Source organism: Callospermophilus lateralis, unplaced genomic scaffold, assembly GCF_048772815.1.
Source record: "Callospermophilus lateralis isolate mCalLat2 unplaced genomic scaffold, mCalLat2.hap1 Scaffold_63, whole genome shotgun sequence".
In the NCBI taxonomy this organism is placed as follows: domain Eukaryota; kingdom Metazoa; phylum Chordata; class Mammalia; order Rodentia; family Sciuridae; genus Callospermophilus; species Callospermophilus lateralis.
Window position 1 is genome coordinate 18,967,421 of NW_027514713.1, and position 25,196 is coordinate 18,992,616.

Here is a 25,196-nt window from a genome sequence, read left to right on the forward strand (position 1 = left end):
CATGTGTACTTGTGCCTTTTTCTATGGGCTTCATCGCAAACATAACTAAATTCATAAGACAGAAAATGTGTGTAAGTTGGAGGGGCAGAGGTTAGGAAGCAGCTGCTTTAAGATAGTTGAGTGGAAACCACATGACTGAGTCATAAAGTACACTGCATGAAGCGAGAGCAGGTTTGAACATAAGGAAGTCTTACAGTGAATTGCCCTTTCACAAGGGAACAGTCCCTCTGGACCATCAAGTTAGTAATCTAAGCTATCCTTTACTATTAAAACTACTCATGCTTAAAATAAGTTGTCTTAGTCATTAATTAAATCATAAAACCACTGAATAAACTAACTGACATCTTTGTAAAATGGGGATTTAATTATAAACTTTCATCTTGGCAATGCTGCTTGAAAAGAAACTTAAAACTGTGACCATAAATGTGTATACTCAATAAAATGTAACCTTTCCACTTATTAGCAACACTTCCCTCACTTAAGGGGTTTCCTTTTGGCTGTTGGCACATGTGACCCACTCTCCACTTTCTGAGTCCTTAGCAGACATTTGGACTTCTTCAAATATGGAGACAACATTCACAAGGACTGTTAGACGACTTATGACTGAAAACTTAGGTGTAATCAGAGTTTTAATTTGGGAAGTGAAAGAAATGTTAAGTAGCAGTATGTTGCATTCCTTCTTGTGTGTGATTCATTTTTTTTTTTTACTATGAAACTACAGTTTTTACTATCTTTAGCAGAAATAATTGAAAAGAAATCTTGCTTGTCTGCTACAAAGTCCTTTTACATTTAAGAATATTCTCTGCTGGGAAATGGACTCCCATAGAGAAAGTATTTCTGCTTTCCACATTGAGATGATCTGAGCTCATAGTACAGGGCATCACCTGGCCTCAGGTATGCTTACTGCCTCCATTTCTTCTATTATACCAAGCCCTAGAAGCAATACCTCCACAATACAACCTGTTCCGGGGTTTTGTTTAAATTAGTAAAATCCGTCCAACTTCTTTAACAATACATCCCCAAACAGATAAACTTTTGCCCAGTAGAATTTTTCTTTCTCACATAGATTGGGTGAAAAATTAATTGGACAGGTTGCCCTGCTTACTGTCATCCAGGCTTCCAGATAGGCAGATGTTTTGTTTTCAACAAATGTTGCCAAGGGTATTCTGTGCACCACCATCCCAGTTGGCTTAAAGAGAACTGTGCATAGAAAAGAATGGGTAGCAGAATGTGTAGATGGACACTCCTGCTCATAGCACAGATCATTTTTGCTTCTTTTCCATGGGGCTCTATGTCCAGGAAGAGGAGATGCTCATACATTTGCATGGGCAATTAGTTGTTTCAACTGCATCTGTTCAACATCATTGGGTCCTCATTACCCTTGAATCCTTCATTCAAGAAAGCTTTGCTCTTCTGAAAGGAGATCCAGCTGAATAATTCCCTGGCTTTCAGTTCTAGAAAGGAATCCTGATTTCTGTCAAAGAAATCGATCCACTGTATCAAATACACATATCTCCAAATGAATATAATCTACAACAGATATTTTACAACATTTAAAGCTGTATTTTCTGTTCTTAGAGTCAGCCATCCCTATTCCTATAGAAGCCTGTTTTCTTCTACACATCCTTTACTGACAATTTTAGTGTTAGGTTAAAACATCAAGATCTATAGAATGGATCATGTGCATCTAAAAACTCACCAATAAGATATCTTTATTTTCTTTCATTCTGGAAAAGTTATCCTGAAAAACTACCATCTGTGTCTGTGGGATGCAAATGAATGACTGGTTGAAGGAATTGGAAACTTCAAAAGATTCTACAAAAATTTAGTCTCACTTCATTCCAAAAATCAATATGGCTCTCTTGGAATGAGTCGTACTAAATTCATTTTTTTCATCTCCACCCTTATTTTTGTTTGTGGATTTACCTATTGGAAAACAAGTGAATATTAAATCTTAAAAAGATAAAAAGAGTTTTATTTTTCTAGTCCAACAGACCATTCACTACTCTGTGATGATGTCAATCATTGAGTGCTTTCAAAACCAGCTCTTCCCCACTGTCAGCAAATGTGGGTCTCCAGTTGCTTTCACCCTTTGAACTGATATATATATATATATATATATATATATATATATATATATATATTTTTTTTTTTTTTTTTTTTTTTTGGTTGGTACTGGAGATTGAACTCAAAAGCATTTGACCACTGAGCCACATCCCCAGCTCTATTTTGTATTTTATTTAGGGACAGGTCTCACTGAGTTACTTAGCACCTCATTTTTGTTGTTGTTGTTGTTGTTATTGAGGCTGGCTTTGAACTCATTATCCTCCTATCTTAGCCTCCCAAGCCATTGGGATTACAGGCATGCACCACTGCGCCCAACCATACTCTCAGTGTGATTCACCAGCAGATCGTGTTCTGTCTGAATCACCTCAGGAGTTTCTCTGATTCCTTGCTGAACTTTCTCTTATAGCTATAGCTGTGCACAACTCTTTCAAGGATTCTTCAGTGGGATGAGCAGTTGTTCCTGGTTTGCTTGTGATTGAAAGGAACTCCTGGGTGCTAAAATCAGGAAAATCCTAAGCAAACTGAAATGAGTTGGTCCTCCTATTTTCTTAATGTCTTTTGGAATAGCCAAATAACAGCAGCATAAAATTCTCTACTTTCTCCCTTTCCACTCAGTATCACTTTTGCCTTTCCGGAGGCAGCACATTTCAATGGATTTACCCTTCATTCATCAGACAGTCTTCTTCAAATTGTAGTTCCACACCACCTGCATTGGAATGAGAGTGCTTTTTAAAATGCAAATCTCTGAGTTCTACCCCGGATAGACCCTCAAATCACAGCTGATGAGGCCTGGGAAACCACATTTTTAGTAAGTACCTTATGGTGTAATTTGGATGCACTAAAATTAGGGCTCTACTGCTTTAAGAGGTCCATTTATAGAGTAGCAACAGACAGCCTCTTTTTTCACCTGTCTGGATCCAGCTGAGGTAACTACAGAGTTTAGCAAAAGCCTCACTTTTCCTTTTGAATACACAAAACTCTAGAAAATACAAGTGTTATGTAATAAATCTCCAACTTGGAGTTGTACATCAGGGGGATGCCAAACTCCTGCCCCATGCAGGACAGTAAATGGAATTCGAAACATCTTTGTTTCAGTGTCCCCTTTCCTCCTATCCCAGGGCATTCTTTGAATGCCCAAACTCTCATCAGGTCCTCCTTACTCCTGCACATTCCACAGTAGCCATTTTAAAATTCTCTTTACTGTAGTCATATGTACACCATTATCAAATCCTTTTGAGGAAAAGCTGCAGTTTTAAATTTTTAACTCCTGGTACATTCTTTATCTCACAGCAATTTTACCAATGAGAGCTCCCTTCTGGAATCTGAGCACAGATTAATGTTCCTTCTCACCCCACATCAGTGACAGTGTGGACAGCTGTTCTGGAATATTCCAGCCTCCTCCGCCTCTCCCTTCACTGCACCTCTGTTGGGGAGTTCCTTATCTTATGAGAGGAGACAATGATTAGCATTGCCTCCTACCTCTGTCTCTAGATTTAAACTTCTTCCTTTAATTGCTAGATATTATCTAGGACTTTCCATTTTCTGGACAGTGTACTTCCTCCAATTTATTTTTCCTTGTTTTATTTTCAGAAAAGTCTCAGGGAAATTAACAACCTGATGTGGTCATAGTTGATATGTCCACTAGATGGCACTCTTGGGTTACTTTTTTTTTTTTTTTTTAATTTCATCAGTGCAGAATTTTTACAGGGAAGCAAAAGCAAGAAAGAGCCAAGATCAATTCACAATAAACCTGATTATAAGTGCTGCAGTGTTTCATGTTGTTTCAAAAATTAAGGTGTGTGCTGTACTCTTGAATTTGGGGTAATAATGTTGTGATATATTTGGGGACTGATTTTAAGGTAGTCGAACAGTAGTGCGTAGTTGAATGCCTCTACAGGGTATCCCACCTATATGCTGCTGCAGACAAAAGGTACCATGTTCTCAAAGTTTAGGCCTTACTGTACCTGTCACTGGGATAAGTCTTTGGTCACCAGTAGCCTCTTTTTTCTCCCAATTCTCAAACAATGATCAGTTCTCCATATTTTCACTAGACCCAGTAGTGACCAGCTCTACTCACAAAAACCAGTTTGTTATTCCATTTAATAACTATTTAAATAGAAAACAGATATATTTTTCTATGACAAGGGATTTGGGGGAAGGTGATTTTAAATTTAAATGTTCAGTGAAATGACATTTAAAAAGTACCAGAACTCAGAAGGAGAAGAAATGGAAGCAAAAAGAAAAACAAATCCTTACTAATAATTATATTCAACCAAATAGAAGACTAAAGATAACTATAATGTATTAGTTTTGGACTCTCAGACCCAAAGTCAGTTTCCCATTTGTTATCACAGATTGGACTTGTTCAGAGCAGATCCTGGTGCAAAACAATGAAGCTACTTAGGTCAGTTCCTTTATTCTTAAGCATATTTGTACTTCCTAAGGCTCAAATACTCTACTTTTTAAATGAGTGGTAGTGTTTTACTTTTCTAATATTACTAGATTACCCAAATTAAGAATTCCTTAGTTAGAGAATGAAAAGGAGTTTCCGTTAACCCCAAAAATAACAGTTGCCAATAGAAAGGCAGCTTGGTATAGAGATTTGGAGTCAAGACAAACTATTTTCAAATTTCAACTTTGAAAATTAACTGAATAAATGTTGACTACATTACTTAATCACTTTGAAGTTTTCTATCTCCTCTTCCTGAGACTGTCATAAAGATGAAATGAAGCTTAAGGCATGAAACCTAACCCACTTAACTCATTCTGTTCTCTTATCAAACACCAGAACAGAAATAGAGAAAAACCCAAAGAATGTCATGATAGAAAACACAAGAGAGAAGGACAAGTAAATTTTCCTGAAAGAGATTTTCAAACTGCCAGAGACATGAAACATTAAGACCTGACTCCATTCTCAGAATTAAGATTTTTGGTTTTTTATTTGTCCCAGGTAAGAACTGACCAGAAATATTGTGGCTTATCTGAAAAAGACCAGTGTCATGTTGACTTCACGATTTGTTATATGGATCTGATATGTGCTTTTTATTGATTTGTTCTAAAATAAATAAGATTAAAATGGGTGAAGATTGTTTTAGTCAGCTTTTCTGTTGTTGTGACTGAAAGATCTGACAACAACTTAGAGGAGAAAAATTGGCTTATGATTTTAGAAGGGTATTTTATAGGAATAGAAAAATAACAATCTCATAATATTATAAAAATGAATTTTTATATTGACAAACATACTTGCATCCAGAAAAATTGTATGTATCAAGAATTAATTTTGCACTAACAACAACTCCCCCCAAACTGCAACTTGTGCTTGTTAGAATGGGACTTTCATTGATTGATTAATTAATTAATTAATTAAAAATATTTTTAATTGCCACTTTATTTTTGGCTCTTTGCTAAGTGCTAAGAATCCAGTGATGAATATGGTTGAAATATCTACCCTCAAGGAGGTACCTTAATGCTAAATGTACTTTGCTTAGAAATTTTTAAAACTGTGTATATTAATGTATTGTTGACTTCCAGTCATATTTCACCTGATTTTCCAGTTTTCTGTTTGTGTTATGATACCACTTAAGTGAAGGACAAACATAAAATCTCTTTACTTAATAAAACACATTAAAAAAACAATTCACAAAAATAAAACTAACTTTAGATGATTTAATATAAAGTTTCTTCCCAGAATTAGAAAGTAACACTGTCAAGTAATTTGTCACATGCAGTGATCTTCAGCTGAATTTGGCACAGTAGTCTACCAATTTCTTATGGATCACAGTACAAAATAATTCCTAATCGAAGATATAAGAAAATTTCTAAGACTGCCCAAGATGCTTTATGAAGATCCCTGTTATTAAGTGCTAGAATGTCACACTGTGATGACTTACTATGAATGAAACAGAGATATTTTAGTTGAATATTGCTCTGATGCTTGGAACTAATGATTCACTCCAGTGGTACAGCTAGAAATTTATGACCCTAAAATGAGAATGAAGAGTGATTCTAGCTTTTACATCAGCATTCACAGTAGGCTCCCTCTCATCTTCACTTCCAAACAAGCCCAGAAATTGAGATGTGACATGGTTCCTGAGAGATTTAAAATTTTCAGCTGACTAATTTTAAATGACAAATTGAATTTTACCCTTCACTTGTATCTGAAAGAATTTCATATTGAATAACACATGGGGAGCCTAATTGAAAATATATTAGAAATAATAGCTTTGATCTCACTGAACTTTTGAGACTATTTGTTCCATTTTATAATTTCAACAAAAACTAATGGTTCAAAAATATCTAAGAGCTAACATTTGTGATAGATATAAAAAAATGTTGCTTTAGTTAAAAACATTCATTATAGTCTATACAGAGTATAGACACGTTTCTAGAAAAGTTGCTATTCATCTGTACCTGTTTCCTTCCAAAGAGCCTGTATAATGTGGCCTGTTATTACCTGGCTCTAAAATATGTTATCTATAGTTTCTATTTCACATAGTGATTAATTTGAAAATTATTGAAGTCTTATTGAATAAACCAGGATGTAATCCTCAAAATAATGCTGACGCATTTTCTATCCTCAATTAGAACATGGTCTGTCTGGATTTAATAAGAGAAACACATCTGTCCTGAGACAACTTTCTTTTTAAGTGGACAAATGTGTTTTGTAACTGCAGTTTTTCAGTTTTAATTGTTCTGCAAATGCAATGTAAAAAGAATATATGAAGTCCTCGGAAGATTAAGTTATTGGCATAAAGAAAAAAAGCCTATTATAATTTTCTACTGCTTCTTGATACATGTTATTTTTAAGTTACAACAATCTTTTCTCCTAGACTTTCCCGGGGAACTGCCTTGGCTGCACGGGTTCCCCTCAGTGAGGCCAGAGAGGCAAAGTATCACCCTGCTGCTGTAGCTGTTTATCCCCAACTCCAAGTGGACATTAAAATCACCAATGCCCAGACCCCCTCCAGACTCTGAAGATATACCTGAAGATATACCTCGAGAATCACTGTTTTGAAATTCCCTATAGTGATTTTAATCTCTGAAGATATACCTCGAGAATCACTGTTTTGAAATTCCCTATAGTGATTTTAATATGCATAAATAAGAAACATGGCTATTTTTGTATTTCTTACCTAGAAATGGGTTTTAATCATTAACACATTCAGTGAGTTAGCTAGCTGTTGTGTGACATCATGCAGGCAACATGGGAAGCAGGTGCATGCTTTGTGATTTTATAAATTACAAAATTCTACCCTAAATAACTTGTCTTTCCTTCAGATGCTCATAGTTTACCAATATCACCATGGAGGAAGAGGCAGATCCCTGTCCATAGGATGTACTATTGAAACCTTGAGGTCCACCTTGTCTAAACTTTCACTAAATGTAGATACCACATCTGTAATGGTTATGGCATCTGTGTGCACCCTAACAGTTCACTGCCTCTCAGAGCAGCCTATGACCGTAATGTATAGGCTCAGTCATCAGAAAACTCTCCTTCCTTATATGAAACTGAAATACTTTTCTCCAACATTTTACTTACTCATTCTCATATCAATTTTCTTGACTATATAGACTACTTCTTAATTTTATTGATGAACTTTCTAAGAATTGAAGATAGCCATCAGAATTCATCTCCTCTACACATAAAGCATTCTTAAAATTTTCAACTATTCCCTATGGATTCCTGGTGGCTTGAAAATGTGTTTTCAGATTCTTTGGCATTTTACCCACCAATAGGTGAGGATGTTTAGTTGAGTGAATCTGGGAGGGCAACTCCAGTGATGCTGTACGAATTCAAAGTCAGATCTTTAAAACCATGTGTCGAATTCCTTGTTCATTGGAACTTGGTGGTCATGCAGGTGGAGCCATGTGTAGATGCTCCAGTCAACACTCCCAGCTGATCTCTATCTTCCAACCATCCATGCAAAGGTACCCCCAGACCAGCTGAATCACACTGAGTTTCCATAGCCACATCAAACAGAAGACAAGTTGCTCAAATCTCCACACACAAAACCATGAGATGTAATAATATGACTATTACTTGAAACTACTAAATTTTGGGATAATAAATTACTAAGCAAAACATACTAACCCAAAGTGGTATATTTGTTGGTCATATACATTGAGATATATACTTCAATTTGTTATGTCTACCTCTTTTTACACACCCACATGGGCACAAAACATCTAAAACTATTTTTTTTTCATTTCTGTTTGCACATGGAAATGTGGGATTCAACCTACAACATATTTTCAGACAAAAATATACAATATCTGCACACCTGCAATCCCAGAGACTTGGGAGGCTGAGGCAGAAGGACCACAAGTTCAAGGCCAACCTCAGCAACTTAGTGAGATCCTGTCTCAGAAAAAAATAGAAAGAACTGGGTAATCTAGCTCAGTAGTGGAGTAGCACTGGGTTCAATCCACAGTGCTAGAAAAAAAAATGTTCAGAGAGAATATATCATTTTATATTTGTAGTAATGAACATTGAGAGAATAGCACATGTTTGTGTTTCTTATATTTCATAGTCTCATTAATCTTCCTATTTCTGATATTCTGTGTCATGGATTTGAAATTAGAACTTTAAGAACAGAAAGGCAGGTCATGGGATTTAGTATACTTTTCTGGACCTAATCTAGAAGGTAATTTTTAAATATTAGTTCAATTGGCCCAATTTAGAGAAAAAAAATAAAGTCTCTGTGGATTGAATAATAATGTTCATCAATTTTGCTCTGTTACCTTTACTGTTGATTTGTATGCTATACAAATGTATATTAACGTGGTCATATTAAATTAAAAATAAGAGATTAGGAAGTCTTAAATTTAGTAAATAGTGTTTAAATCTCATTACAGCTATTTTTATAAAAATATTGTTATGAGAAGTGGAATTTTACTTCCTAAATATGTTTCCATTAACACATATATGCATTTGTAACACTAGATGGCACTCGTTGCTAGAAAGTTATCTGCCTTAACCCAAACAACTAAAGAAAGAAAGAAAAAATTATATATGTGTATATATATATATAGTTTTCCATGATATATTTCTTGGGACAAAAGAAAAAAAATAAACTTAAAATATAAATAGAATGTCTAACAATATTTTCTGAAAGACTAACCCATCTGGGAATGAGAATACATAGTTTTATTTAAACTCTAATAAATGTCAGAAAATATTTCCATTGTTCTTAAATGAAAAATGTAGATAAATCCTCAGAAATATAGTTTGAAAAGTTTTGATCTTTTAGAACATGCATTCCTTACTAGTGTATATATAATACTCTTATGAATATCCAGAGTCCATACTTTCTATTCTTGCAGGAACATACTCTAAAAAATTTTAAGTTAAAATGACAGACTAAAAAAATAGACTCGGATGCTTTTGAAGACTTGTATTAGAAGCATGAGCAGAAAATCAGTATAATTATGAGCAACAGGGTACCAGGTTTTCAAGGACTAAACAATCTTTGGTAGAGACAAACACTTCAAAGATTGTTCACAGTAATCTGCACATAGTTATTGCATTCATCATGTGACCAGGAGATATAATCAAAACTGGAACATAATAGAATGAGATACTGAATAAAATGGGACTGTGTGGTCAACATTGCCAGTACTGAGCAAGGCTACTCTAATTCAGAAAATGCCTATAAGTAAGAGAGCTAACTTTATATGCTCAAAGAATGATTCTGAAACCATGCCAAATGCACAGCCTAGCAGAAAAAAAGAGACTTTTTTATTTAACCATTTATTAATTTATTTATATATATTTATGCAATCATTTAATACATATTTGTCAAAAGTCCACTGAGTGGAAGTTGCTATGTGAGCTCATGTAAACTGACAGGTACAATTCGCTATCAATTACACACTAGAAATACGAAGATAGTTTGAGGAAGCACAGAGGAGAAATAGACAAAAGGTGCCTAGACTGGCTGTAAGATGCTTCAAATTGAGGTGATATTTAAATAGGTCCTGGAAGTATAGTTAGGGCTACTAGAGAGAAGTTGCTAAAGAGGGTTGCATTGAATTGGGTATATTGTATTGTAAAAGACAAGTGAGAAGAAATAAAGTTAGAATTTAAAATAAAATATAAGGCTTAGTTATTGTGTGGTCTCCACTGAAATTCTGTCCTGGGCATAATATATGAAGACTCAATGACGAAAATTCTGGATTGGAAGTTCTTCTGATTTTCTCTCATTAACTTGGAATATAGTTTTCATAGGGCCAGAGGCTTTTCTTGGTTGGGACAAGAAACCTGGGATTATTAACTTAGAAGAGAAAAGATTGATTTTGGCTCATGGTTTCAGTCCATGTTTGGCTTGCACATGTTTCTAGGCCTGCTGTGAGGCAGAACATCATGGTGTAAGGGTGTGGTAGAGCAAAGCCACTTACTTTATGGAAGCTTAGGAAGCAGAAAGAAAGAAGGGATCAGATACAAGACATAATTCTCATGCACATGCACATCCCCAAAGACTCACTTCCTTCAACTAGGTTACATCTCCTGCAATTTCTAATACCTCTCAATAGTCCAGAGGGTTAAACTACTGATGAGTTCAGAGCCCTCATGATCTAATCACTCTGCAAAAATCCCACTTCTCAACATGCACTGGTGACGAAGCCTTTAAAACCTGAGTCTTTGGGGGACGTTCCAGATTCAAGCCATAAGAGCTAGCACTTCAGATTGGAACAACAATGAGTCAGAACAATATTTGACTCCTTTCCTTCATCTCCTAGATGCCCTTCAAATTTTTGTAAATTGTTCTAAATAGGTTCTAGGGCCCAATCTTTATTCACTATTATCCATTATTCACAGAGGCACTGTAATACACTTCTACAGTAATCTAGGTAGGTCATGATTCTGATTATTAGTCATCCAAGTACTATCCTAGGAGGACAAAATATAAACTCTTCCATGATTTCTTTGCTTTATGTTAATTTCTAAACACAAGTATTCTCAAGTAGAGGTAGCTCATTTTTGGAAACTTGATAGTCATCTACATAACTGCTTTTAAATATCATCCTATATAATTAAGAAAGTATTCTTGGAATTAATGTTTAAGAAAAGCATATGAAAAAAAATACTTTTAACCACTTTACTTCCAACCATCACATTTTTTTTAAAGAGAGAAGAAATACAAATACATTTTTGAAATGATAGTTGTGGATTCACATGAGTCATAATTTCTCTTTTTAAAACTCTCTGCTTGGACAAAACTATATAAATATGGGCAGTAAAGTGAAAGATTTAGTTCCTAGTCTGTGAGACAGGATGATTAACTTTAATAAGAGAATGTAATTGTCATTCTAGCAAGAACCTGAAGAGTTTAGAGTCTCTAATCTGAAAAGTGAAGAATAACAATGAGGAGAAGGTAGATGAAGAGGGGGTCATCCTATAGATCTCCAAGTCACCTACTAAATCTGAAAATCTTGATTCACTTTCTTGAGGATCTTGCAAATACTTTGCAGAAAGAATGTTAACAAATAAACTTTTATATCATTTGTTGCTTTTTTCCCCAAGAGAATGAAATTGTTTTTTTGTTCTGTACCCAATTTTTAAATCAGCTTATCTGAATAATGATTAAATACTACATCTTCAGAGATATGAGATAATTTGATATTGACATGCATTTGCTAATAGTGCAAAGTTAAAAAAAAAAACCTGCCACTAGTAGCAGATAGCAGCTGTTTGATAACAGAAAGTGCTTATTAGTAGTCACCCTATTTTGCTAAGGTATCAAATTAGTAGTGAACCACTCAGCCATCCAGCTAACAGGAAACATGAAAATTGTGATGTTACTTTCTTGCCTTTTCAACATAATTTGAAGACTTCAAAATTAAATCGAATCTCTGAATTAAAACACATTACACAAATGTATTTAATCGGGACTAAAATATACAGAGGAAGTGAACAAGAAACAAAGAAGCATTTATAATGCACAGCTATTCTATCTTGGCTCTAGCAGCAGTGAATTACTGCTGCCTAGAAATTGGGAAGTGACATTGTTTAAGGAAATGCCAAATAACTTTCCTTAAAGAAGCCAGGCTAGAAAGAAACCATTTACAATGGAAACCCTGCCCAATTCCAGAGACCACATGTGTTTCCATTTCACTGAGGAAACCTATGAGATTCTAATTCTTTGCAAAATGGAAGAAATGTCACATGCCTATCTTCTTTCCTTTTTAGTAGAACTTGTTGTGGTTATTGTATACTAGGTGTTAACTAGATGATAGAGATCCCCTTGATTTGCAATATTGTGTTGGACATATATGAAAAAGAAAAACAAAACAAAACAGAATGTCTATTCCATGTCCTGTCCTTCTATGGAGGTTTCATCCAATCTGAGACACCATAGTTTTAGAATATGCCATTAATTTTTGTAACCACTGGGAAAGAAAGGTGCTGCCAGTTAAACTATGACAAGCTATGATTCATAAAGCACATGATGATTTCAGGGCAAGTGTCCCTGTTAAGTGTGAAAAAAATGTGAATTATGATATGTCTTTTTTAAAGGGTAAGGTGAAGTGTAAATACATAGAATTAGATTCGAAGCACACAATTGTCTATGGAATGTTTCACTGAATAAGTAGATATTATGCAAAACTCCAATAGGTGTTTTTAAGAAATAGCAACTATAAAGACAACAAAATGTTCTGCGCCCAAAGGAGTTTTGGAATTGATGAGTTAAACAACATTGAACTCGACTGCAGGAGATTATGGAACCTTTAACATTTGAGGTGCAGGCACTGAGACTGTCTAAGAGGTGAAAAGAGTGTCCACTAGTTCCCCAAATTTCTTGACAAAAATACCCTGCCTCATCCCATGCTTTGTTTTCATAGAATATATGATGGTCTTAGGTCTCACTGGAAAATATTAGTGTATTCATAATTTAATTAAAAGTGGGTAAGTCCAAATTTATATGGATTCTTTCTTTAATTTTTAGGTTTTGAAGGGATATAACAAAGGTAAAATGTATATTAACAGCACCATCTGTCTCTCTTGGTAGTGAGCCTATGCCAACTTTCATGCATCTTCTCAAAATTATAGATATGATCTGGGCAATAAGGAAAACCCAAATTCCTGGAACTTTTCAACTACATAGCAATAATCTTAATTGAATTTTAGCATAATGGTATTATCTTTTCTGCAGCACAATGAATGTTGAAGCAGAAACCTTTCTGCATTTATATCCTGGCTCTAATGTCTACCAGCTGAGCTTGGGACCTTATTTAAAGGCTCTGTGCCTCTTTTTCTTCATCTGTGAAATAGGAATAGGGGTATTCCTACCTCATGGGATACTTTGGAGATTTGAGTGTGTGTGTGTGTGTGCGTATGTATGTGTGTGTGTGTGTGTGTGTGTTAATAATTATTTTTAGAAATAATTAGCAGTATGTATGTCATATATTATTATATTTTCTTCCTCTCTATACCTCACATACAAATAAAAAAATCTGCCTACCTGCATTTTCTCTGTAGATCTTTACCTCTCCTTGCAGTTGGGTTGCATTCTAAGTTCTGGGTTTAGTGTCTGAGACGGGAGTGCTGGTAAGCCCACTTCGCCACATACTTTCACAAACGTACTCAATCAAGTCTAGCTTTTATCTGTAATAGATCTCCAATTTCCATATCTGACCCCTTTCTGTCTCTTTGTTGGTTCCAAATTCTGGCATAGAAGAGAGACATGTGTTAATCCCTTAACTAACCCCCAGCAGTTTGTATACCTTTACATGAAAACTGCCCATATGAGTCAAACCTAAACTAACTGAATATGTATCCTCTGATCTTATTCTAGCAAACCCCAGCCTCTTAAAATAAGGTACAGCCCATTACTCTGCCAAAAGGAAGAGAAAAATAAGAGAGACTATGGATGGCCCCAGTGTTGAAACCCCTACAGAGATTCTAGGTCAGCAGTTGTGGTTGACACAAGCTTTCCTAGAATATCTGTTCACTCCTGCTGAGACCACAGAGGAAGCTGCCCATGCCAGGTCCACATCTTCCAGTGATTCTAGGATGCTCTCCCCAGTGCCTGCCCTTGAACGACTGAAGTTAAATTCCCCCTCTCTGGGGAGCCAGCAGTTTAGGAAGAAAAATAGCTCTCCTATCTCCCTGTCTTTCCAAAAGTTGGCATGAATGTTGGACCAGAAGAACTATAAAAGCCCTGAGAAATAAAAGTATGTCCCTTATTTAGATATGAAGAAATTCCTTGTGGACAGTTACCTTGCAACAATTCTTTTCTCTCTTAAACTTCTAATTCCGGCTCTTCAAACCTGTGTGCTGTATATAAATCTATGAAGAATAGGCAAGAGTTTGAAAATATTCCAGCTTTTTATAATCTGTTAATAGTCTAATATAACTTCACTTCCTTTAACTTTCCCTCCTCTGCATCTTTTTTTTTTTCTTTCCTATAAAGGATAAATGTCTGTCAGATTTTAGGTTTTCTAGAAAATTTTTGGGAAACTTCAGTTATTGTTATAGAACCTAATTATGAATATTTTATAATGACTTTTAAAATACAACATAAATAGGAACCTAAATTTCTACAAAATGTTAAATTTTGGCTGACTCCTACAGATGCCATGCTGTATTTTTTGGGGAAAAAAATTGTAACAGGTTATTGAGGAATTTAGTATTGGAAAATTGTTGAAGAAGAAAAAAAATGTTATAAGCTGTTGACATTTCCTTTTGGGGAGTTTGCCCAGGATTTAAGAAAATGAACGAAGCAAGTGAGAAAAATTAACAGGCATTATTTGCCTGATTGAAATATATCTATGCATTACTTCCTAAGACCATACAACAAAATTTAAAAAATGAGTATTTAGAAAGATAAAAGTCATCCTCTCTCTGCAGAATAAAGGATAGTAAAAACATGTTATAGAACTCCACACTGACTACAGAACAGGAATGGAGTGAGTAATTCTTCTTTTATGAGGGAAAGTGGGCCATTATTGTCAATCAGCTCTGAGGCTATGTCCCTGTTTGGCCTTCTGCTTTCTCTTCTCTCTCCCCACAGTGGGACCTGGATGGGAATTGGAGTATCAGAACACATATTTCTCTGGTAATATAACAGCCTACATCATTTCCTCTAGGGCCAGATTTTTATCAAAACTCAGAGCAAATCATTTTTGCCAGCAATTTCTGAGCCATTGGTCATGTCCTGATGTCTGGCCCACTTTTGTGTGAGAGCTTTTGAGGATGATGTTACAAGAACATATTGTAGGGTTCTTCATGTCTCCTGGTTGTACTATTCTGTTTTATACTAAAAGAAAAAAAGCGGGGGGTTGTAATAAATTCAAAGCATCTTTATTTTTTCCTGTTGGATCACTGGAAAGGCTGGTGTTCCATATTTGAGAGGTTTAAAAACAAAGTTGATAAATGCAACATTAAAATTATATAATTTGTGCAAATACATACTATACACTTGTCCGGATTAATGAAATGAGAGGTTCTGTTAGGATAATTTCAATCCTCAGAAACAATTAATTTTATCTTTAACATCATTTGATTAGAAAAAAGACATTCTTTATGTAATATTCTGTGTAAGTTAATTAATTTGTTTTCAGTTTCATGGATTGTTGGTTTTATCGTTTTAGAAAGCCTTACTGAAAGTCAAGTTGCCATCATGTACAGAATAATTAAATACAAAACTGTCATTTCTCACTTGTGTGCATCAAAATACCAATGACTAGAAATCTGCCAAAGATCTCTCTACTCACACAGCACAATTTTCAGTAGGGTCATCAGGGGAATGACTGAACAGAAATTGAAAAAATCCTTAAGCTCAAAGAAATGATATATATTTTTTTCCTACAAAAGCCATGAAAGGAGCCCTGAGGAGACAAATTATTGGACATCAGTCTATTATCATTTGGAGAATCTGAAATAAGATAAACTTCTATTTATTTTAGAGTTTAAAAAAATTCTCATTTTTCCTGGCTGTCCTTCAGGTTACTCTCATGTAAGCATAGAGTGCATTTTTTTATATAGTTTTAGTTTACAAAACTGACCACTTGATGACATGAACTATAAATCACAGCACACAATAGCTTTCCCCTCACCCCAGTCAATAACAGAAAAATAGAGACAATGTTTGCCTTTATTTAATTTTGTTTTGGGCTGGTGAAAATCAATCATGACAACAGAGCTAGCTCTACATGGACAAGATCAGATATGACCCGGGAGCTGTGGTGCACACCTATAATCCCAGCAGCTTGGGAGGATGAGGCAGGAGGATCGTGAGTTCAAAGCCAGCTTCAGCAACTTAGGAAGACAATAAGCAACTCAAGGAGACCCTGTCTCTAAATAATGGAATATAAAAAAGGGTTGGGGATGTGGCTCAGTGGTTGAGGTTTTGGGATCAATCTCCAGTACCAAAACAAACAAACAAACAAACAAAAAAGATACAATTGTATTGGAAAATCAGAGGATAAAATTAATGACAAGAACATTTTGTTACTAGGGGATTCCAATTCCTAAATGCCGGTGTATTTAAAAAAAAATAATGAACTGCATGAATACCTAGATTGCCTATATTGTTTTAGAATGTTTTTAAGTTATGGTGGCTGAGTGGGAAGGGTGGGACATTTCCTGTGGTAATTATAAACTCCCCAGTTGAGGATGAGCTATATATAACAGAGGTATGCTGCAACTTTGGACTCTTTATGGACAATGACAAAAGGAAGAAAACTCAGTAATTTAGGAAATAGACAGTGAAATATTCTCTAAATAAATAGAAAGTGGAAGGAACTTTGCTTCTCCCTGACCAACTCACCCATGTACATAAGTGAACTTAATGTGCTGGGTGTTGAATTTAGTCTATGGTAATTAGGTCATAGAAAGTAGAAGGATTGTGTAATGATACCTGAAGCATATGACATTTTAGGGACGAAAAAAGCAAGTATAGTATGAAATAAGAATATGTTTAGAGAGACTATGAGATCATGACTTGATTTATGTATTTTGCTATGATTGAATTTTACTAAATTAAAGTTTTCAGTGTTCATATGTTAACAGGGACAACTCATTAGGTAATTTGGTGTGCTTAAAATTATTAGTATTACTAATACTGTTATTGCTTTCAAAATTAAACACAAATGCTAGGAGATACTCATCTAAATTGACTTAATCATAATTTAATTACTGTATGCCAAGGTATACCTATTACAAAATTCAGAAACATATTGGCTAAATAATAGATTAAAAATATAGTGTGATCATATGAGACATAACTCATTTATTACATGTTGGAGAAAATATTTTAGGGAAGAGTCTTAGGTTAGTTGTGAGGGAGAGAAGAAATCTACTTTGAAACTTAGAATCCTTTCCAGATTCTTAGTCTCTTAGTTTAATGATCAACTAATTCAGAACCAATTCTACTATCAGCTTTTCGAATGCCAAAAGAAGGTTATGAATATATGTTGAGAGCCACAGCCAAAGGGGCCCCAGCAAACTTTCAGACTGCAAGTTGATGATTGGCTCACAGCGGCCCCAGCAACATCTAGCTGATTGGCTCCTCTGTGGTGATGCTCATTGGGCTGTTTCCCTGCCCTTTCAGGCCATGGAGCTCCTCATTGGGGGACTTTTTTGGCTCTGTCCACACGACCCAGCCAATAGACTTCAAGAGCAGGAGGATTGTGGGAGGTGGAGAGGCTGGTGGTTGGGGGTGTGGCTTGTGGGAAGCTGGTGGTGGCAGTTGGGCTCTGAGGGTTTTTCCTGAGGAGCGGTTTTGTTTGGCGTGTGTGGTTCTAAAAATAAAGTTAGTTTCTTTTGACAAGTGGCTCCTGAATTGTGCCCAGCCAGACTGAGGCAAATATACACTCTACTCTTAAAGCATCAATAATTGTATGCTTAATGGTCCTCTTTCATAAAATAAAAATAAACAGACAAAATATTTTGAACCATTGACACTAAATTAAGGAAGAGTTCTGTTGGGAAGTGATTGATTGTTGACCACAGAAAAAGTGTGCTCCCATCTTTTCATGATCACATGCCAATCAGTAAAAGGTTTGACAGGCACTTTCCTAGTTAGAAAAAATCAAGTTGTGGTTAGAGGCAACTTTTAAGAGAACCTAGGTTTGAATACATTCAAGGGACTGTTCTACTCAATATGGTTTTTATTGTAAGGTCAGTAATAAAGAGTTTTGTACTAAGCCCATGCTTTTAATTTAACTCCATAAATGTTTATAGAGTACATAGTATTTCTTAAATATAATACCAGAGATTAAAATCAGATCCAAATGTCAGTCTTCATATCCTTGAGCCTGTGACCCTTCAATCAGAAAAACAGAGCTTTACAATAAGAATTACAATCCACAGTGCTTCAGCAAAGCGGGGATTCCAGCATGCAATGCCAATCACATGGCTTCAATGCTCCTTGATGTTCTCTGTACATAATCTAAACTCCTTGCCTTGGGGCACAAGTTATCCCAAGCCTGGTGCCCCAATCGCCATAATTTTTGCCATCCACTATATAGCTACCTCTCATCATTATGTGTCTCTCTTGCCTTCTCAAATTTTCCCTAAGGAATCTTTCCTGGAACTTTCAGATTGGTCAGATCCTTTCATTACATGGTTTATAAAATACCTTTGGTTAGCCTAAAAAAATCCTGACTTCAATTTAAGACTTATATAAGGTGATACAGCCTTTGAAACAAGTTGCTTCATTTTCTACCTTTCCATAACTTGACTTTATCACTACAATTATATTTACTACCCTGGGTTATAATACAAAAGTATACAAATCTGTCTTTCTAGAGCAATGACCCTGTCTTCTTTCTTTGTTCTTTCTTCTTCTCTTTTTCTTCCTCCTCCTTCTCCTCCTCTTCTTCTTTTGCACTTTAGAGGTCATCAGGCATATATTGTCAAAACGTTGAATGTTGATTGAAGATGAGATTAGTTTTCTGGAGGAACTTATGAGCTAGTGGAAAAAACAAGTTAAAAAATCAACAGAGAAGAATATAACACAGACTAAGAACTCATTTTTATTAAGTCCTTACTTTATGCCAATTACTGTAATAAAATCTTTTTGAAAATTATCATCTTGAAGCTTCATGCCAATCTTTGAAGAAGATATTATCATCATTCACATTTTATATGCACCCCTGCACTTCTCACATGATATTAGCATTTCTTTTTACTTGTCTAAATCACTCTCAACTGTAAGCTCCTTGAAGACATGGACTGTCCGGCACTGCTTCAACTCTAGTGTCTGATACGTGCCTAGCACCTAAAAAATAATTAAAACAGTGGTTAATGTATTTGCAAATACATTCATATATTAATCAAAGGATTCTTTTTGCCCCTGACAGCACACACTATGCAATGCTCATGTCATGCCATATTCTGTTCTACATGCTTTACAGGTATTAGCTCATCAAACCCTCACCACACCCTGAGATCCAGCTTCTCTCAGTATAAACTCTCTAATGTTTACAGATGAGGAAACTGAGGCATACACAGGAAAAACCTTTTGGCCAAGACCATATAGCTAATTATCTATCTTGGATACTACACTTAAAGATGAACTGAGATAAAATCTAGAGTATGAAATTAGCCATATGTAATCTAGAAAAATGGCAAGTTAGGAATATTATAAACAATTTTAGATACATTGGTGATCACTTTTCATCTTTCTTTCCTGGTGAAGCTCTTGGCCCATTTTGATCCTCTTTCTTCATTTCGGTTTGTCTTCACCTTGTATAGTTGACTTAGCTCTCATTATGGATCCAAAGTTAATACACTTGCTGCATATTGCTACATATTGCATAGTGTAAATGTTTTATCCCTGCAATTGCTTCTTAAAGAGTGAATTTTGGTTACAACTATGCATATTTTAGGACCTGTTTTTCAATTGTCTTTTCAATATCTCTCCTTAATACTATCACAAAAATTTAGGTAGGCTAGAAATTGCAAAGAAATGACTTGCTTTCAAGTGCAAACATGGCTTTTGTGATTATTGGGCTACTGGGCTTTGCATATCTCTACCTTTTGAAGCAGATGAAAAAAATTCCCATATGGATATTAAACATTTTACAAAATTTCTTTGTTCAGCATGGTTGTTTTCTCATCTTTTCCACAAGTGACCCACTTTAAAAAAACCCAACAAACCTATTTTCCCTTTAGTATTCATTCCAGTTAGTTGTAAAGTGGGATTTTTTCCCCTCTGCGTATTGTTGCAAATCTTTTAGCATTGCATGTATATTAATATTCTTTCATATATAAATTATAGAGAAGGAAAAGTTTATTTTGGGGCTCACAGTTTCAAAGGTTCAGTCTATGATCAGCCAGCTCCATTGCTCTGAGCCTGAGGTAAGGCAGACATAAGGCAGAAGGGTGTGGCAAAGAAAATCTGCTCAGTTCATGTGGCCAAAAAGCAGAGAATGGGAGAGAGACAAAGGTCAGGAACAGATATAGTCTCCATGGTCATGACTCTAGTGATCTGCTTTCTCCCACCATGCCCCAACTACTTAATACACCTACTAGTCCATTCAGATTATTGATCCATCAAATAGATTAATCCATTGATGGGATTATAGCCCTTATTATCTAATTTCATCTGTGAACATTGCTATTGTCTAACATATGAGCTTTTGCAGGAAAACTCCAAATTCAAGCAATAACAGTGGTCATATATTTTTTATTCATATGTATCCACTTATTAAATAGCAATGACCAACTTTGTTTACTAACAGGAGTGATTTAGAGAGTGGTTTCTTAGTAAGTTGGTCTTGAACAGTAATCAATTTTCCTATACCCATAAAATATAATATGATCATATAATAGTTCTAAAAATTATGCTACTATAGAGTAATATAATATTTTAATGAATATTTTAAAACTATTAACATTAAAAATTAAAAGATACTGGACAGATAAGAACATTCACCATTTTTTAAATCTTGGAATTCATCTTGAATCTGTAGTAGCCCAAATGTACTACTATAGTTTCTTAATAATTTTTGTGTGTTTTTTAAAAATTTATTTAACGAATTGCCACAAATTTATCAGTTTAAAACAGCATTCATGTATTAGTTCATACTTTTCTATGCCAAAAGTTATATATATATATATTTACTTTGTTCAGAGCTGAAATCAAGGTATCATTAGGTCTGAGCTCTCATCAGGATGAACTGAGAGAGAATCTACTCACAGTTTATTCAGATAGTTGGCAGAATCCAGTTTCTTATGTAGTACTGAGAATCTCTGCTTTTTTTCTCCTAGAGAGTTCCTTATAACCCCTGTGCTGTCCTTTCTACACTTCCTATCTTCTAGCCAGTAAGGGTACAGAATATTATCTTTCTGTTTCATTCCTTTCCAATTCTATAACCAGCCAGAGAAAACTCTGCTTTGAAAGACCTTGCGTGATTAGGTCAGGACCACCTGGATAATTTTATCTTAAGTCAATTGTTCCACATGACATCATTAAATCATGTGGACTAAAGTCTATCTTGTTTACTGTCTTGAGGATTATGCAGGACTTGTACTTGGTGGTGATGGGTGGTGGGTGGAGTTTATTGAACTCTTAGAATGCTGCTTACCTTAATCCCCAGTGAGAGAAGGTCACTTCTCATGTTAATTTTCTTCCCCATACATAACTGAAAATGTTCTTGTGTATCTTTTGAGATACTGCCATGTAGTCATATTCTGACAATTTTTTGTAGCACTAATATTTTAGGATTGTCTAAAGTTGAATAAGACTTTTCCCTGTTTGGGTGTGCAGTTGTGATTTTTCTTTAATACATGCACATAAGCATGTGAAGCATTAGTTGCAGTTTTAATAATTAGCAGTTATAATCTGCTGATATCTTGGTCACATAGAATATGAATTCCTAGAAACTCAAGAACAGACTACATATATTTAGGTGACACATATCTTTTCTGAATTGTCACAAGATACATCTTAAGATTTGTGTATTAGTTTGCTAGAGCTGCCATAACCAAGTAACACAGAATGGGTTGTTTAAATATCAGAAATTGATTTTCTCACAATTCTGGAGGTGGATGTCCAAAATCAAGGTGGCAACAGGGTTGTTTTATTGTAAGACCTTTCTCCTTGGCTACTCCCCTGCTGCCTCTGTGCATACAAATGCTTGTTTTCTGTGGCCTGATATGTTTATAAGCATGCCAGTCTTGTGGGATGAGGGCCTACCTAATGGTTTTCATTTAACTAGATTTTTTTAAAGACCCTATCTCCAAATACAGTCACAGTCTGACGTTTTATGGGTTAGTGCTTCAACATATAAATTTTAGGTGACACAGTTCAGCTCATAACAGAATCTGAGTAAAACATATTACAGACTCCTTCATTTTTTATCAATATAGTACAGCGAGGTCTACAGTTAACAAAGTAGTAAAATAACCTGTCACTTTATAAATTTTCTTTCTATATGGGGCCATATATGACTCTCAAGATAACAAAGTGACATCTAAAATGTGTTTCCCAAAAATATTTTATTTGTATTGTGTCATTTATCTCTTTATGCCCTTAGAAAACATTCACTCAGATTTGTACTGTTTTAATTTTCAGGAAAGATAGGATATATATCTTCCAAAATATAAATTAAATCTATCATTCTAAGAAAACATTTTTTATAGGTACAAAAGTCTCATGCTGAGATGTACAAAAATACAAAATTAGAAGGAAAAGTAAACACTAAAGAGTAAGGAATAAATTGCAAGAACAGCAAAGGGTAGGCTATTATTTCCTTTTGTGATTATGCATAATATGAAGCATTGGCTTTTGGTAATAAATGTATCATAAATCGAGGTTATTGCCTGATGAATAGAACTAGGTTAAAAGTAAGAAGATAATCTAAGAAAAATAATAATATAAATTATATTATATTGTGTTTTAACTAGATAGATTATACTCCTTCATTTCAAGTAAAAGGTGCAGATGATGAAGAATTGACTCTTATTTCTAGAGTGGTAGAAGAGTGCTTGCCAAAAGTCTCTACCACTGCCAAAAGTCAAAAGGTCAGTTAAGCAATTATTAAATAACTACTATAAGTACTCAGCGGTATTTGTTTGTTCTTGCCATTGTAATGAATTATGACGAATTTGGAGGCTTAAAATAACAGACTTGTTCTCCTGTTGTTTGGGTGCTTCTCTTGCCAAAATTAGACTTCAGGATTGAGATCAAAGTGTCAGAAAGTATAGTTTCTTCTGGAGGCTCTGATGCAAAATCTGTTCCTTGCCTGTTTGTCTTACAAAACTATCCACGATTCTTGTTTCCTGACTACGTCACTCCATTTTCTGCTACTGTGGTCACATTGCTTTCCCTTCACTGCAATCAATTTACCTGCCTCTTTTAAAGACACTTCAGATTATAATTACAGCCCACTCAGAGAGTCCTGGATATTCTCTCCATCTTAAAATTCATAACTTAATTACATGAAAAACCATTTTTTTTCCATCCAAGGTAACCTTCACAGTTTCCAGAGAGTAATTCCACCATCTTAGTGCCACTTCAACCTATCATACCAGGTAATATTCTGTGTTACTGTTAGAGATGTAGAAACATAAGGTGTAAATCCTCCATAATTTATAACTTGGGAGCCAATAGAAATCCTGTTTATCAAATAAAGGATAATTTAATAATGTAGGACCAGGTCAATAATAAAGAAATTAAATGTTTAAAGAATAAAGAAATCATTCAGAAAAAAAATGGAAAATCCATGAATGAAGGAAAGTTTAAAGTAGTCCCATCATGAACAAAACAGTTTATAGAACTAGATTTATGAGACAAAATGAGCACGGAGGCTGGAGGTGTGTATGAATTTGTCTACGATACTCTACCCTGGCAGATACATAGGTTAGCAATATGTGAATATATGTATGAAAGACAGTAGATGATTGATTAAAATAGGAATGGATATATAATAGAGTATAAAGTAAATTACATAAAGATTAAAATGAGCCTAAAATTGAACTTGAAGAAAGTTTTTATAGATTCTTTAGCATGAAAGGAATATTGGTATACTTATATTTTAATTGGATAAACTCCATTCATCCAGATTTTCAGAATGCCTTTTTTTGTGTGGGGGAGAGTCAAACTCCTGTTTAATAGAAGGTCTAATCATAATACCCCCTTCTTCAGGGTCACCTTTTACAGTTATATTTGGGGAAAAGCAGCAGTCAGCTCAGCAGGTGCCAGGATTTCCTGTTGTCTCCTGGCTTCTCTATGGATTTGAGGGTCCTCTTAGTTTCCTAGAATTTCTGGTCTATAAAGGTTTCCACAAGTCACCTCTAATTCAAGGCAATCTGTCATTTGTAATGATTTTTACTCAATTCAAGGGAGTAAATGATAGAATTATGAAACAAGCAAGAAAGAACTTTAAAATCAATATAATACCTACCATTTTGTAGAGATCCATGGGCTATTGCTTGTCTTGAGAAGTTTCATGCTGGAGATTTCCCTACATAGAACTTGTCTTGGGACCATCACTATCTCACAAAGTTTCCCCTATCTGTCCCTCTGTTTCAGATCACTCACCTCCTTCTATCCCTGGTGTCTTACAGAAATGCAAAGTGTTTGCCCCTTGTGTTAAGCAGAGCAAACAAGCAAGTATTCCCTTGTATCACCATTGTCTATCTGTGGTTCTTTATTTTTTCAAACAAAAAAATGTTCATTTATTCAAAAATTGAATTACATTGTTGTTCTAAGGGGAATTATCACAATGGTTAATTCGTTTTTTGTCTTACTTTTCAGTTGTCCCTGTAATATAAAAAAAGTAAGATTTTCTGCAAACTGAAATGATGTGAAAGATGCTTTGAAAGGGAAATTGTGCATAGTGTAAAGAACACATATTTACAGTTTGGACTTTTGGTTAAATTCTAATTCCTTCATTTTGTAATTGGAAGAAATTCAGCCACCTTATTCATCCATAAAAGAGGGATAACAGGCTTGTTATGGGGATTTAATGGGATGTTCCAGATTCTGACACGCGACTTTCAGCAAATGGTAGCTCTTTTTATTTGAGGACTAAGGAGCTCTGCTAGTTAGGTCTTGTGATCATTCAGGAATGAGATGAATGGATCCCTGACAAAGGGAGAAAAAAAATGATAGAAGTTGAAAAAACTGGAAATGCAGTTTTGGAGAAGAAATGGGAGAAATTTGTAATAGAGATGA